General features: G+C 40.4%; 1 protein-coding gene across 2 annotated transcripts in view; it reads left to right on the top strand.

Moving 5' to 3' along the window:
* The window catches only part of pcxb (pyruvate carboxylase b), a 312252-nt gene that overhangs the window by 81887 nt on the left and 215711 nt on the right, over positions 1–14654 (top strand). The gene's annotated exons all lie outside the window — the stretch shown is intronic.

Below are 14654 nucleotides of genomic sequence, written 5' to 3'. Positions count from 1 at the left end.
TTGTCTGAAATCTTAAAATGAAAATTTGAGTCGTGAGGATAGCTGTGGATTCCAAACTAATTCTCCACACGTAGACATAATTACTTGTGCAGTTCTCTGAATAAATCAACGCGTGCAAATACATATATCTCTGAAGCATGTGTTCTTTTTCCCTGCAAATACTCTGCAGTATTACAGAGCGATCAGCCGTGGAACCGGATGTCATGATACCAGGGCCACGTTAAAGATTTTCTAGTAATAGTTTCCTTTTATATAATTCCCCATTAATCCAATGAAAAGACCTAAAGTGGGAATTAACTACTATATCTGAGCAGTATTGCTTCTATTAAAAGATCCTGATGTTATTAAAGTGTGTCATGGAGATTAATTTGTCCGAACACAATTAAATTTCAATTATCAGATCACTTGTCTGCAGTCTGGACTTGATTATCACACCTGTGTTCATCTGCTCCCCTCCTCTTCGGAGGGACATTTCCTCCTGTTTTACCGGGGTCTGCAAAAAAGATAAAAAAATATCACAGTTGATGTTGTACAGTATATTTTGCATTGCAAAATGGGTAAATGTCCTTTTGTCCTACGGTGTTTTCATTGATATAAAACACCTTTCATATATGAACGTGTTTTTCCTTTTTCCTTTTAATTCATCTTGAATCATAAGCCATCTGTCATTTAGTTCATTTAATTCTAAATGCACTCAATGATTGATTTACTTGATATTATTGTCAGATTAGTTTTTTGTTGTCATTGCCATTAGCGCAAGTAAACCTGCTGCGTGCACTAAGCTCCTCATTCTTCTCGTTCATGTTGTATTTATATCATGCCATATCATTTTCTACATATTGTCGTCCCTCCTCATTGTTTCCTCCATTTTACTCTGCCAAGGCTCATATTTTATACTTATCATGTTATCTGGGCGAGTCTGTGACTCACGGCTGTGTGTGCGTGCGTGCGTGCGCGTGTGTTTCATATCAAACCAGGCATGCGTTAGTTTCTGTGGGGATGAAAATATGTGGCGTAATAGCAGAGGTATTTCAGTCCATGTACATTCAGTGTGTAAATGCACATATCAATGATTGGATGTGGAGACAGAAATTACGTGTGTGTGTGTGTATATGTTCGTTGGATGGGCGGAGACCTGTATTTATCTCTCTTCCTCTCTCTTTCTCTCTCTATTTGTGACTTCCACTGTGCAATTTTCCGAGTGAGAGAACTTGGATTGCATTTTATCAGGGTTGCGTGGGCTTTTGCATTTTTTTCTGGGTTTTGTGTGCGTGTGTGTGTGTACACTGGTGTGCATTTGCTGAGTTGTTATTCCTGGACCCTCTTGCAGACTTGTGTCATCCTTTAAATAAAATCTTGATTTAAATGGCATGACCCTCCAACTGAGCTGTGGGATTCCTGCTTTCCCAAGGCTGCCGAATACTTGCTTATTTGTAAATGGACTTTGGCTCAATGCAGTCAAAACTGAACAAATTCACCAATTTGGGGTGTCACAAATCTTGATTCCACAAGAGCTGATCTACAGCTCTCGGCATACAGACGAATTTGGAAAATGTTGTAGTTTTTTCACAGTGTGCAGAAACAAATAAAATTAGATATCTGAATTTGAACACTGCAATCAATCCAATCACGATTTATTCCCAGTACCACTGATGTATCGTCATCATGTGTCAAATACACCATTTTCCTCGGAAAAGTGGTAGGTGGAACAATGGCGTGTCTAAAGGAGGATTATTTGTTCAAATAGTCGAGTTAGATTAACTTCTCCAAGGTCATGAGAATAACAGGTGAATACATGATAGCTTTTCGCTTCATGATACACTACCTGGAATACACAGATAAGAGAGAAGCATGGATCATGAAAACGTGTGTGTGTGTGTTGCTGGGTGTTCTGGCGTTTCAGGGTTCACGAGGGGCTCCGGTATCTTAAGGTTCATCGCCGAGCCTTCTGGCTGCATTATGGGACCATTTTAAAGCAAAATTCATAACTGGGGGGAAAAACTCAACCCGGTGTTTGGAAATATTTCGATTAAATTAGGTATGCGGTTTGTGGATGGAGACATTTCAAACCAGGTCCTGAACCAGGAGGCCCAGCACAGTTGAGTCAATATGGAGCTGCGGACACAGACATCGGGTCAATATCTAGGTTTAATCAACCGGCACGGTATCTTCAAACGCACCTCTGCACATCAATTTTTACACATCAATCCAGACCCCAAGTCAGAGAGCCCTCACTCATACTTAGATGCCACGAAGGCTTTGGAACTCGGTGCGTGGCATATAGTTGAAAGTTGAGTTTCAGGGGTTTGCTGACACGGTGCATAAATCTCACATGGGGCCCATGTTGAGCAGCGATGTCAAATCAGGGAGCTTTGATAGCTGATGGGCCAATCTCATGCTGCAGTGTTTGTGCGTTTAATCCAGAGAAAATGCACAATATCAGCACGTAAATAATTTTTATATTAAATACTTCTATGATCATTGTGAATATTTGCAATAGAAGATTTTTGCTGTTGACTCATGAGTGGTGCACCTCTGTTGTAGTTCAGGGATTCGCTATACTCTCAAATAGGAGCAATTACTGGAAACAATTGCAGTAATATCAAAGTAATATGTGATGCATGCCTTACATGTTATAGTCTAAGATTACGTTTCGTTTGCAGTACTAGTGATGCGAAACTCAAGCTTCCTGTTCTCTTCAACACTGTGGGAGTGAACGCATGTTGAGGGAATTCAAATTTCTATTTGCTGACTTTTTGCTGCTGCACGCCATGTTTGTTGTTTTGTCGTTTTTCCACACACGCACAAATGTAATAACAGGGAAATACGTCAGGATTAATGGATACATGCACAAACTCATCACAGTATTGGGGATGAATGTACATGTGTTCATCCAGTATCTCATTATCAGATAACTGCTGTATTCTGACAAACATGTCACAATATGATATTTACTGTAGATGGCATATAGAGTCTGATGACTTCAGATGTGATTGACAGATGTGACCTTGTCAACTATTGAATTATATTCCATGCTGGCTCATTGTTATTCATGATATTTCAATCCAGTTTGGCAACTACGCCTTGGTTGATCCTGAAAAACCCATGGCTCATATCTGTATTTGGAAGTGTTTGGCTTGGCGGCAGATGCGGGAACCTCCCCTTCTGCCGTGGAGCCAAGATGGAGACTGTGTCCTGTGCTTTACGTACACCATCTGGGTACTCGCAGTGTAGTAAATGTTGTCTAATGTGACACAGACACAAGTTTTTAGCTCCGCTGTAGTCACTAGATACACGCTTCCTGGGGTTAATTAACAGAGACGAACACCTCTGCTAACAAAAGAAAGCGTTTGAAAGAGCCACTACATTGTGACGTGCCGTATTTGAGTCATTAAGGACGGCTGACAACAAACACTTTGTAAACACCTCATGTTGAGCTTTTGCTGTGAAGTTAATAAACCACATGTTGCGAGTTCAAATAAGCAGTGTCATGCAAACAGCTTGACTGGCAGGTTGAATTGCTATCAGATGAATAAAGACTGAGCAAAACTGCGACGAGGAGGCAAAGTGAGGTGAATTAAACTCAAACTGTGTAAGCCAACGAAGGCGTTTGTCAAAGAGGAATGATGACATCATCATAAGTTGCCGTTCAGGCCACATGTTCAGTGTTAGCCGAGCCGCCATGGCATTACTGTATGGATCTGAATATAAGACAACCCCTCTTTTTGCAAAAGTCATACTTGGAAAAGGGTTTCAAGGCCAAATCTTATTATTATTATTTTTTTAATAATTAATATAAACACCTGGAATCAAACTGCTACTAACATTTTGATTAGTGGTTATGCATTGCTACTTTTCTGAACTTCTCAGATGTTTCCTGAGTACATACTGCTTTATATACAGTGTCCAGGGTACTCAGGGTGTTTCGGTTGCTCCTGCTCCTTCTATAGTGGGTTATTCTTCTTGCAATCCAAAGCTTTAGAGATGCAGTATTTTAAAGCCTTTGAATTATATGTTAACAACAATGTCCTGCACCTATAGCCCGCTTCTAATCCCACTCGATTTAATCACTTAGTCACCGTTTACTATTTGAAACGTCCAGTATGTCTCTTGTTTCTCCCTGTTTCCATATATATGTGTGTGTGTGTGTGTGTGTGTGTGTATATAGAGAGAGAGTGCAATTCTGTAATATTGTAAACACACGAAGAACAGCAGATCTCTTCCTGTTTCAAAGCGTACAACAAAAAGATCTCGGCAGTTATGTGAACTACTTAAATACAGCAGAGGTAGTCAGTCCTCTCAGAAATCCTTTAGCTCACATGATGATGGCTTATTATTTCGGCACATGTTCTTGTTATATGCAAATGCCTGTAATGCTTTACTGACTGAATAGATGCGGCTAATTAAATTCCAGTTTTCACTCTTTGTGAGAATAATGTTCATATTGACATAGCAGAATGCATGTGCCGTTCTCCATAATGTGTGGGCACACTGAAGATGTGTGATTGAAGATACTGTATTCGTGGCGGGTGAACATTTTCTTCCTCTGTGGTCCTTTCCTAATTCCTTCCGGTTGGTCTGTTTCCCCCCCTCTCCTTTTATCTGCATGCGCTCTCTCTCTCCTTTTGGCCTCTCTCGTCCTGCTCTTCGCTGCCTTCTGGACGCCGGGCTTATTTTGCATTCCTCTCCTCGCTCTCCCATCTGCTCCATAACAAGGAAAGGAGAAATTAATTAATAAGCTGATAGTGAGGCTTGAGAAAATGAGGACGAAAGTGAGCTGAAAAAGAGTAGAAATGTAATCAGATGGGATCCAGTTTGTGTGTGTAGCCGCTTGATGTTGGTTTATATTTTCCAACCCCACCCCCGGTCCCCCGGCCCCCCGCTGCCTCCTGGCCTCACCATCCTCCACCTATATCTCACATCTTTATTTTTCTGTGTGCATTCAACACTACTTCCAGCATTTATTTATTGCTGCACAATTTCAAATTTAATTGGCTAAACAATCGTTTCTTTAGAGCCTGTTCAACATTCTCTGCACACTGCGCTCCACCCATGTTGTGTTTACATTTGTGTATTGGAAAAAGCAGCATGGCTTTTTTTTTTTTTTTTTTGCTTTTTTTGCCCGTCACTTGAATTGATGTCAAACTGCCATCCGCACGTCACAATGATTCTCATTTCCTCCTCCTCTCGCTCTCTCATCTGCCTCTCCGTTCCTCAGCTCTCTTCCCCAGCCCTCCTCTTCTTTCTCTCCTGTTTGCCGTCTAAAACTGTCTAATGAAATTCATACAAAACAAGCCGGCAGGCCTGATGCCTTCCTCCTCACCACAGTGTCTGCCTATCTTTAGCTTTATCTTCGTTTGTTGTTCTTTCGTACACTCCCTCGCTCAATTTACACTCTCTTTATTGTTCTTTCCATCTGTCCTTCATACTTTTCTTGATCTCTATGTCCTCGTCATTTCCTCTGTGGATCTCTTTTTCTTCCGTGTTGAATTCTTCCATCCCTCCCTCTTGGTTTTAGTGGTTTGTTTTTATCTCCCTCTCTATTCTGCTCTTTCTTCTCTTATACAACATTTTTTTTCTGCTTTTTCCAATCCTGCAAGCTCTACTTGGAACCACGTTAGCTATTTTCCTAGTCATTTATTTAGACAAGAGTTGTCGTGTGCGTGTCCGTGTGTGTGTGTGTGCCTGCGTGTGTACATTTAGTAGACAAGAGTCTGCATTAGTTTTACAAAAATGAGAAATATTTTTCTGCTTTGCTTTTTACCACTTGCCCCGGAGCCATCTAAAAAATGTATTTACTGGGGACGCGGCTTGTGCGAACGCGAACAAACACAGATGCCTGGGAAAGCACACACTGCCTGATACAGCTTGGACTAGCACTCAGTGCGCTAATGAAGTTATAAAATCAAGTGTTCACTTCAAAAGCGGTAAATGTTTTGCATTTTGAGGCCACGCATAGGAAAGCGGAGACAGTGGAAGATGAAAGAAGTAGAAAAAGCGCGAAGGCAGTGGAGGGAATGGCACACAGGACAAAAGAAATAAAGGAAGAAGGGTGTAGTATTTTAAGGAAAGAAGAAAATGCAATGCTCCTATGCATGATTAATTTTATGATCACATTCTTCCTCCGAGCTCTCTTCCTTGAACCGCCTTTATTTCACAACCTCTGTCAGCCTGACGACAATTACAGAAGCAGTTTAGATTGTAACAGATTATTCAATGGTGCTCCCTGATCTGGACCAAAGTGGGAAAAACATTTGATGGCATCAGATTTTTGCTGGTTGAAAATATATATTTTTTTTAACATCTTCCAAAATCAAATAAACAGGCAAAAACATCAATGGCGGCCATATTCGGTCACTTTCCCAATTCTATCTGTTTCACAGCCACTGGAACTGACTGATTCTCTGCCTACATAACAGTTTCCCGTGATACTAACTCTCTATTTTGTCTGTTTGGCATAGCATCGGTTTAGAAATATATATAAAAAAGAACAACACACCATGTGTGATCAATTGCACTGTACAAATAAACTACCACGGTGCAGGTCAGAGGTCAGTCAGTTTTTTTAATGCATACAATAGATACCTGCGAAATCCTTAATACAATTTAAGAACAGGAATGTTTCATCTTTAAAAAAGTCTTTTAAAAGTAGATTTGAGCTATAACTTATGAAATATGTTTGATTCTGGACAGTTTTAACTTACCAGCTGAATTGAGTATGTAGAAATAGTAAATATTGGTATTTCCAGGTCTGCCTTCAAAGATTATTTCAACAACATCCGATAGATGAAAGTTTACATTTCTCTGTACTTTTTTGAGGGCATTGATTAAAACAGATTTTTTTACACAATATCAGTGATCCCTCACACTTTCATGTTTCTAAGACCTTTTACATCCTGTTGCCTGTTTCCACACTGAAATCAGCGAACATACGTGACTTTTAGCACCAATATCTAATGAGTTAGGTAGACCCGATGGTTGGGAAAGCGGCGTTGAGTTTCCAACAAATAGACGGAGCACACCACCCGAACAGTGGCAGCAAGGTCGGTTTTAATCGCAGCAAACCTGACAACAGTGAATACAGCCTGAAGTTGTCGGGTATCACTTTCTCAATGCAGCTCGACTTTGTGATAAGCTGGAGTGACCGGACGCCGCATTATCTTTTGCTTCATATTTTGCATCAAGGCATGATATCAATCGGTTCATCTTCCTCTCAGCAAGAAAGCTGTTGAGCCCATTTCTCTAAATGTCACATAATTTAGTTCAGCATAAACGCCTTCCTTAAATTCTTCCACTGTTAGACCCCTCTCTTCTACAATTTCCTTTTCTATTTTATCTTCCTCTCTCACCCTGAGTCATTTCTCTTCCCTCACCCCCTCTGCAATTAGATGCAGTCGCCCCCTTCCTGTTGCTTTTCTGCCTTGTATTCTTCTTTTCTCTCCATCCTTCCTTCCCACTATGATCCCACCGTCTTTCCTCATCCTTACTTCCTGCTGCCTCCTCTCTGCCCTCATTCCTTCTGTCCTTTTGAGCAAGGCCAAATCCAATCCCTTCCACACTCCCACTTTTCCCACTCATTCTCTGTTTTAGCAGCCAGCTTTTTATCCTCCACCGTACTCCCACTCCCTGTGCCTCCCCTGACATCATTTCTCGCTTTTTTGCTTTGAACAAGAGAGGCATGCCTGTCAATATGCCCCCCGCCCCCCCTGTTTTTTTTTTTTTTTTTTTTATTTATCTCTCAATTTCCATTATCCAGCTGGATATTAAGAGTGTAATGACATATTTTCTTTACCACCCTGCCTATTTGTCCTGCAATATTATACTTGTATTGTTCCTTCTCCTCTCATCTCCTGTGGCCACGACAAGCTGCCTCCTTCCCTCACGCTGCTCGTCCTTTCTTCTTCTCCCTCTCCCACTTTTCGTTCTGGGCGCTCAGCCACCACCTTCTCCCCCTGCTAACGAGCTCCGAGTGAAACGACGGAAAATGATATGCAATTAGTACTCAGCCTTCATGAGTGTGTGTGTGTGTGTGTGTGTGTGTGTGTGTGTGTGTGTCAGATTTGAGACAGAGTTTGCGTGAGCTCGGTTGCCGAATGTGAAAGTGTGTGCACGCTTAGACTCAATAGGAGCATGCCTGTGTTCTCAGGTTCCAGTTCCAGCATTAGGCTAATGTACTTTTCATGTACCGTGATAATGTAGCGCGGTGTCCACTGAGAGGGAGACTGTGCATGTGCGTGCATGCCGCCATGGGCTCAGTGCTGCGGTGCCGTCATAGGTCCTAGCCTATGCATATGTCGCTATAGATTTCGATATATTTGTGACTAATGGGAGAAAAAAAAGGTTAACGTGTGTGTGCGTGCGAGCGTGCGTGCTGGCGCTCACTCAGCAGTCACAGGTCAGTGCGTTATACTTTCTCCGCTCTGATCTGCTCAACCCCGACAATCTAACCCGAGCATAACTCAGGGCAGACATGATAATTCATTTGAATAGAATTACAATTTAATGAAACCTTCATTGCACTCTTGACTCCGGAGATGACCTGCAGTAATTCTACCATGATCGTCTTTTAAAGGAGAACGTCTATCCTTTCTTTGAAATGCATAAAACGTTCCTGTCATAACGAGCCGGTAGCCGTTTTGATCTACCTCTCGCTGAGGGCTTTTTCATTCTTTCGAATTGCGTGCCTGCGCGTGAACCATATGTGCCAGTGAGTTACTTGCCAGCAGTATAAATATACTTAAATATCAGTATTTGGCTGCTGTCTTTTACCACCGTGAAAAGCCATTGCAACTAATTTTTGCAGCAAATCTTGAGGATTCGAACTTTAGTCCACTACATCAGGGCTGCCATACCTAGAGATTATACTAAATGTGTTATTTGAATATGCTAAAAAGAAAAGTAGGCATTACATCTTAATATACCTATTAAAATATTTGTAAAATTCTGCAGTGGCTTACAAACTGTTTGTGACACAAAACAATATCTGGGTTATGATTTTTCAGTTTTGCGTGGAAAAACTCAGTTTTTAACTAGTATTTTACGTAGTACATCACCTAAACATGGAAATCTTTTAATGTCATTCAACAAAACCAGAAACCAGTCACTTTTCATCTGCTGCACGTCTTGGGAAGGGAGGAAACCGGATTCACTTTGATGTTACTAACCTTCGCCGTCTAACATGATGTGTGAATAATAACATGCCCCTGTTGACCCAGTTAATGTTGATGGCGTGTTCTGCTGCACTGCACATCCTCTCTCAGGTTAACAGTGTTAAGAACGTTAAGACGTAAAGTTAACCGGGATGATGCATTTGCATTATTTGATAAACAGGGTGTGTACAACCTCGACCCGGACCGCAGATAAAAGTGTTTTCTTCGTCTTTGAAGCTACCAGAAGGAAAACCTGCTCAGTTTAATGAGTTTAGATTGATGTCAACGCTACGAAAACGGATTTCTCTTAAAGCCGAGTTTTAGCGCTGAAGTGTGGAATGGGATTTTTATTTAAAAAAAATTTTTAAGTGAACTTTACACGAGACATGAGGCCAACTTAAGAATGACATTCAGACATTCAATTGTAAGTTGGGACTAGAAAATCTTCTCCAGGCAGAGGGCTGTAAGCATCTCAGGATTGTGTTCTCGGACAATGAGAGAAGGGAATGTGAGATTGGCTGCAGGCTGGAAAAACTCCAGCAGTTACCAGGATGTACTGGTTGAATGGCAAGCTGAGCCTCAAGGCTAAGCTCTCCTTTCACTGGTTGATCTGCATCTCTAAGCTCACCTGCGGCCATGAGGGCTGGGTAATGACCTAGAGGACTGGGATTCCTCCATCGGCCTGGTAGGAATTCAGAGTGGCGCTGCTCCCCTGAAAAAGTTCAGTTGGTTTGAATGCCACCGTGGGTAGTCTACCACACACTGCCAGTCGGGATCCAATCCCGAGGTCAGCCCGTGATGGCCTGTAGAGATTCTAAAACCCACTGGGTCGGGTATCAGCCGGGGAATCTTCTCAGCGGTGGGATGTTGCTGTTCAGGCTTCTCAGACTTCCCACTGGACACGACTCTCAACCTGTCTGAGGCATACTCACTCTCTATGAGCGTCAACAAATTTATTCATGTAGGCCATATCAAAAGAGAGAGCCGTGCTTAAGTTTCCTTCCTGCACTTCCTAGTTTCTTTCAACTTATAGTTAATAATGCTGGTAACTTATAGTTAATAATACATTTGACTGTGAGGTAAGGTTTCCAAGAGATAAAAAAGACAGAGATTCAAGGGAGTAGACGCATTCTACAACATGTGTGGGGGTTTCCATTTTCCTTTTGCATTGATCAAACAGAAGTCGATCAATTCAGAAGCCCTGAGCGAGGAAAAGGATCAGTCAGATGCAGTAAAATAGTAATATTGTAATATTCGACTTGGCATCTTAAAGGAGTTTATATATTCCTCAGTATTGTCAGAAATGCAAAATAAAGTTTGTACCTTTGACACATCAAAACCTTAAAGTGAGACAAAGCTTGAGGAACAAACGCTGGAGAAGTTGAAACTGGAAAAAACAAACCCCACAGTATTTAATTTTGACATTTTGGGGGCTTTTTCACGGTTTTTAACAAAATATCAAATGAAAGTTGAGCTGAAAAACATAGATATTGTAAATTTACAAATACATGAATATTGTGAAGTCATTCAGAAGAAAAGGAAAGAAATTAAGTAAATGAATGAAAGAAACAAAGAAGAGGCAGCTTTTAAATTGTGTTATTTGATTTCTATCTGTTAATTGTGGGAATATATATGCAGTACTACACCCAAATGTAATCAATATTGGTGTGGACCTTGATTCTTATTCATTATTTCCCAGTGTAATTAGGTGAACCTGCGCTTTCTGACAGCCCCAGGTCTGAAACTAGTTTGATTTCAGTTTATATAGTGCTCACTTCATGCAGATTTCTAAATACATTTTTCTCTAATCTAATTTCTAACAGCTAATTGACACAGAGCAATCCTTGATAGCGTTGCAGCTTATGAGGACTGCTTCATTTATTTTTTTACAGCTCTACATGTAGCATAGTTTATTCTCCTATTCTCCGGTGTGTGCGGCGCAAGAGGTGTACAAAGTACATGCAGACTACGGTGAGGGAACGTTGAGGCAGAAAAATAAATCTACATTTTGTCTGTGAATAAGCACACCTAAATGAACTTTCATAGATCAATAGAACGATAGAACGATTCAGTGTGTACTCAATTTAAAGAAAACTTTAGGGATAAAAAATCTGTTGATTAACATTGAACTCTTTTTCTAATTATTTTGGTGCTTGATATACATTAAGAAAATATTTATTTACATCCTCATTCTCAGAGGATCAAATTGTCACTTGTACAAATCATATTTGCGACTTTATTACATACTGTATGCTCATAATTGCTTTCAACATGCATGAATTTTATATTCTAAACCTTGAAATACATTCTAACACATTTACAATGAATTCAATTAAGATTTTTTCCAAATATTGCTTAAAAAAAGCATTTTTATTTAATTCATCTAAGAAATCAGCAAAGACATTCCCTTTCCAAGTCATATATATATATATATATATATATATATATATATATATATATATATATAAAATACATTTTTCAAAATTACTCTGCATAATGCCATGCGATTTTCAAATTTTGCCTCTGGCTTTCTTGTTCATAAGGTGCGCTTGGTGGGTTTTTCATGCTTAATGTGCATGATTATCAGAAAAAAAAAACATTTTAATAGTCATGCTTGCATCATACTAATCAGATAATTAACAGCTTTCAGTGCAGATGTGATTTCTCTGCTGCAACGGAATGTGTCAAAGACACCGAAGGACAATGCACAGAGCGATAACAGAATCCATTATTGTATGCTATAAATATATTAATTAGTTAATAGTACCTCAGGTGAATTGCAGCGGTTTGGCCTTGTGTTCTTACTTTCGCGCCTGATAAGAGGAAACACAATCACTGCCACCACTTTACACAATACGGTGGTGGTGGCGTCATGTGCAGTGTGCGTGGTACTCGGGCATTATTACCTGTTCTCACCCTCGTTGATGTTGCGATCTATTAAAATGAGTCGTGTCAATTTAAGTCATCATCGTTGTTTTATAATTTCCAGCTTTGAGTTGGAGACTTAAAACAAGCATTCTCATAGTATAATTCCAACATTTCCTCATCCTCTGTGCCTATTGTGGAACTCGCTAATGATACAAAGGACTTTTGTTCCGTAACTGGATGAACTGAGGGACAGATGTTGCTGCAGGCCCTTTAATTTGTCAGAGTCAAATTAGTATACAATGATATTTCATAAACTCTCAAGGGGCCTCATTCAATCAGCGTTACCGTATGTTTTCAAAGTAGAAGATTTATGCAAGTAAAACGAGGAACAAAAAATAGGCCAAATATGTTGTATAAGTGATAAAGTCTGAGCATGGAGGCCAGATGTTTGACTTTCATCTCACATGTTTTGTTGTCTTGTTTGCTATCTGATTATTTACATATGATTACAGTACTTTCATAAGAGCATTATTTTCTCACTTCATTGGTTCAATGCTTATCTTTTAAGTGTTTTACTTATTTTTTTTGCTTCTAATTTTTTTATGATTATGCAAATACCACACAGAAGTGGCTCGTATTATTTAACTACTGACAAAACAATGTTTATGGACAAACCTCATGCAGCAGCACTTGTGGATTTTTGCCTAAAGTTTCCTGTGCTTGAGTGAGTGTTCCACATAGTACCAACAAACAAAACCGATTCAACGTAAACGTGATGCGCTTTCAAAACTGTAAATTTGCATCACGGTCCATCTGTCCATCCATCCTTCCATCATACTGTTTTACCGAATTTCGATCCTGTGATGATGTTACACTGGGCAGGTTGATAAGGCTTTGTGAACTCCTTCAATTGTCATAAAGTGTTAAAGATAAAAAGGAGGAACTTGACCAATCCAAGGACAGTAGTCAAGTCAGTGCGGATCAAAAAGAAAAACTTAAAGGACCACTACAATCCAAACTTTTGGAAAAAAACGAGTCCTTTGAATACAGTTGCCTGTTGGTCGCACTGTTAGAAAGTCCGGTGGCTGACGTCAGCTTTTCAACTGCACAGCTTATTTCTTATTTTTCAGAAATGCATTCCACTCAACTGTTTCAGTAATAAAAGAGAACCTTGGTCCGGTTTTAACGGCAGGTTTTAATGGCAGGAGCTCGCAGCCCTGAGAGATGTGTTCAGGTGCATCAAGAGTGTGAGGACCACACTGCAGAACTTCGACAAGATGGCCCGGATGTGGCAAAGCCGTGCAAAATTTCGAGTGACGGGAGGAGCTGGCCGAAGAAAACGATATCATTTGTTCGGCAAGAACCTCGAGTGCCTAAACTTTTTCTTGTTTTTATGGAGTGTGAATCGGCCTTACCTGCAGACTCCTCAAACGCACTCGCACCTACCATCAATTTAGAATCTCCAATTGATTTTAATGATGTGGGAAGAAAACGTATGGGGGGGGGGCTCTCACAGTAATGTGAAAGTGAAAGAATAATTCAAAAAGGAACCGTCACATTATCTAAGACATTTAATAATTCTGTTCTCAAATATTGGACTCTGAATCATTTCTAATGCTCTGCCTGTTACTAAACTGCTGCCTTGGGGAGCTGGCAGTGTGCTGGACCCCATGATTACTAGTTGCAATTCTCAGTCTGGTTACAAATTGACATCCTAATTAAAAAATAAAGGACAGGGGACGAGGACTATTTCCATCTCCACTGCTCTGGGCAGAGCTCACGAAGTGGCTCGTTTCAACTTTCTCTTTTGCTGCTTTAGGGTGCAACCGGAGTGATTTAGAAAATTGAACATCTAGATGCTACTGTAACAAAAACACAACTTGGATGCCCGTCCAAGTTATCGAGGAAAAAAAAGAAAAAGAAATCTGTGCTATCCACCAACACATTTCACACCAGGCTGGTGCATAATTGTCCTTCTGCTTGGCCAGAATGTGGATGGAAGATAATTGAGATGTTAAGAAGTTGGGAGCCAACACAATCGTCCACGATCGAAGCCTGTTTGTTAATGTGTGTTCCTCCTGTCTGTCTTTCACCCCTCAAGGCAAAGAGGTGTCCCGGTTGTATGAGTGTGTTTATGTCTGGCAGCAGGCGGGTTGCCAGGACACGGCCATTTAAAGATTTCAGTGCTCCTCCACCCACTGTGCCTGTCCACTACTGCTTTAAAACGCGTCCAAAAGAAAGAGCCCGAATAAGGACGAGCATCTTCACACATTTTTCAGTTGTGTTTTAGTCTCTTGCAAGGTCATGAAGTTTAACCCAGCAAGTCTCATTTGAGCTTTACATTTAAATAAATGCATACAGATGAGCCAAAATTGATGTTAAGGGTTACAGCTCATGTAAATGGGAGAAAATGAAGTCTATTCTGCCCGACTCATATTTAAATACCTCCTTATATTTGGTAATTACTGAATAAACATTTGCATAATGTGGCGCTACTTTTGCATGTTTGCATGCATTTTTGGTCCTGGGAGAAAATACATTTCGAGATGCGTGTGAATAAAATATTTCGGTGTGTATATAGAAATCAACGTGGGAGAGCAAATAAAGAAAAAAAAAAAAAAAGCTCCCAACTAACAT

This window comes from Lipophrys pholis (assembly GCF_963383615.2).
Source record: "Lipophrys pholis genome assembly, chromosome: 18".
Lineage (NCBI taxonomy): Eukaryota > Metazoa > Chordata > Actinopteri > Blenniiformes > Blenniidae > Lipophrys > Lipophrys pholis.
The sequence above is the reverse complement of the archived record's forward strand: the minus strand, read 5'-3'. Positions and strand labels throughout refer to the sequence as shown.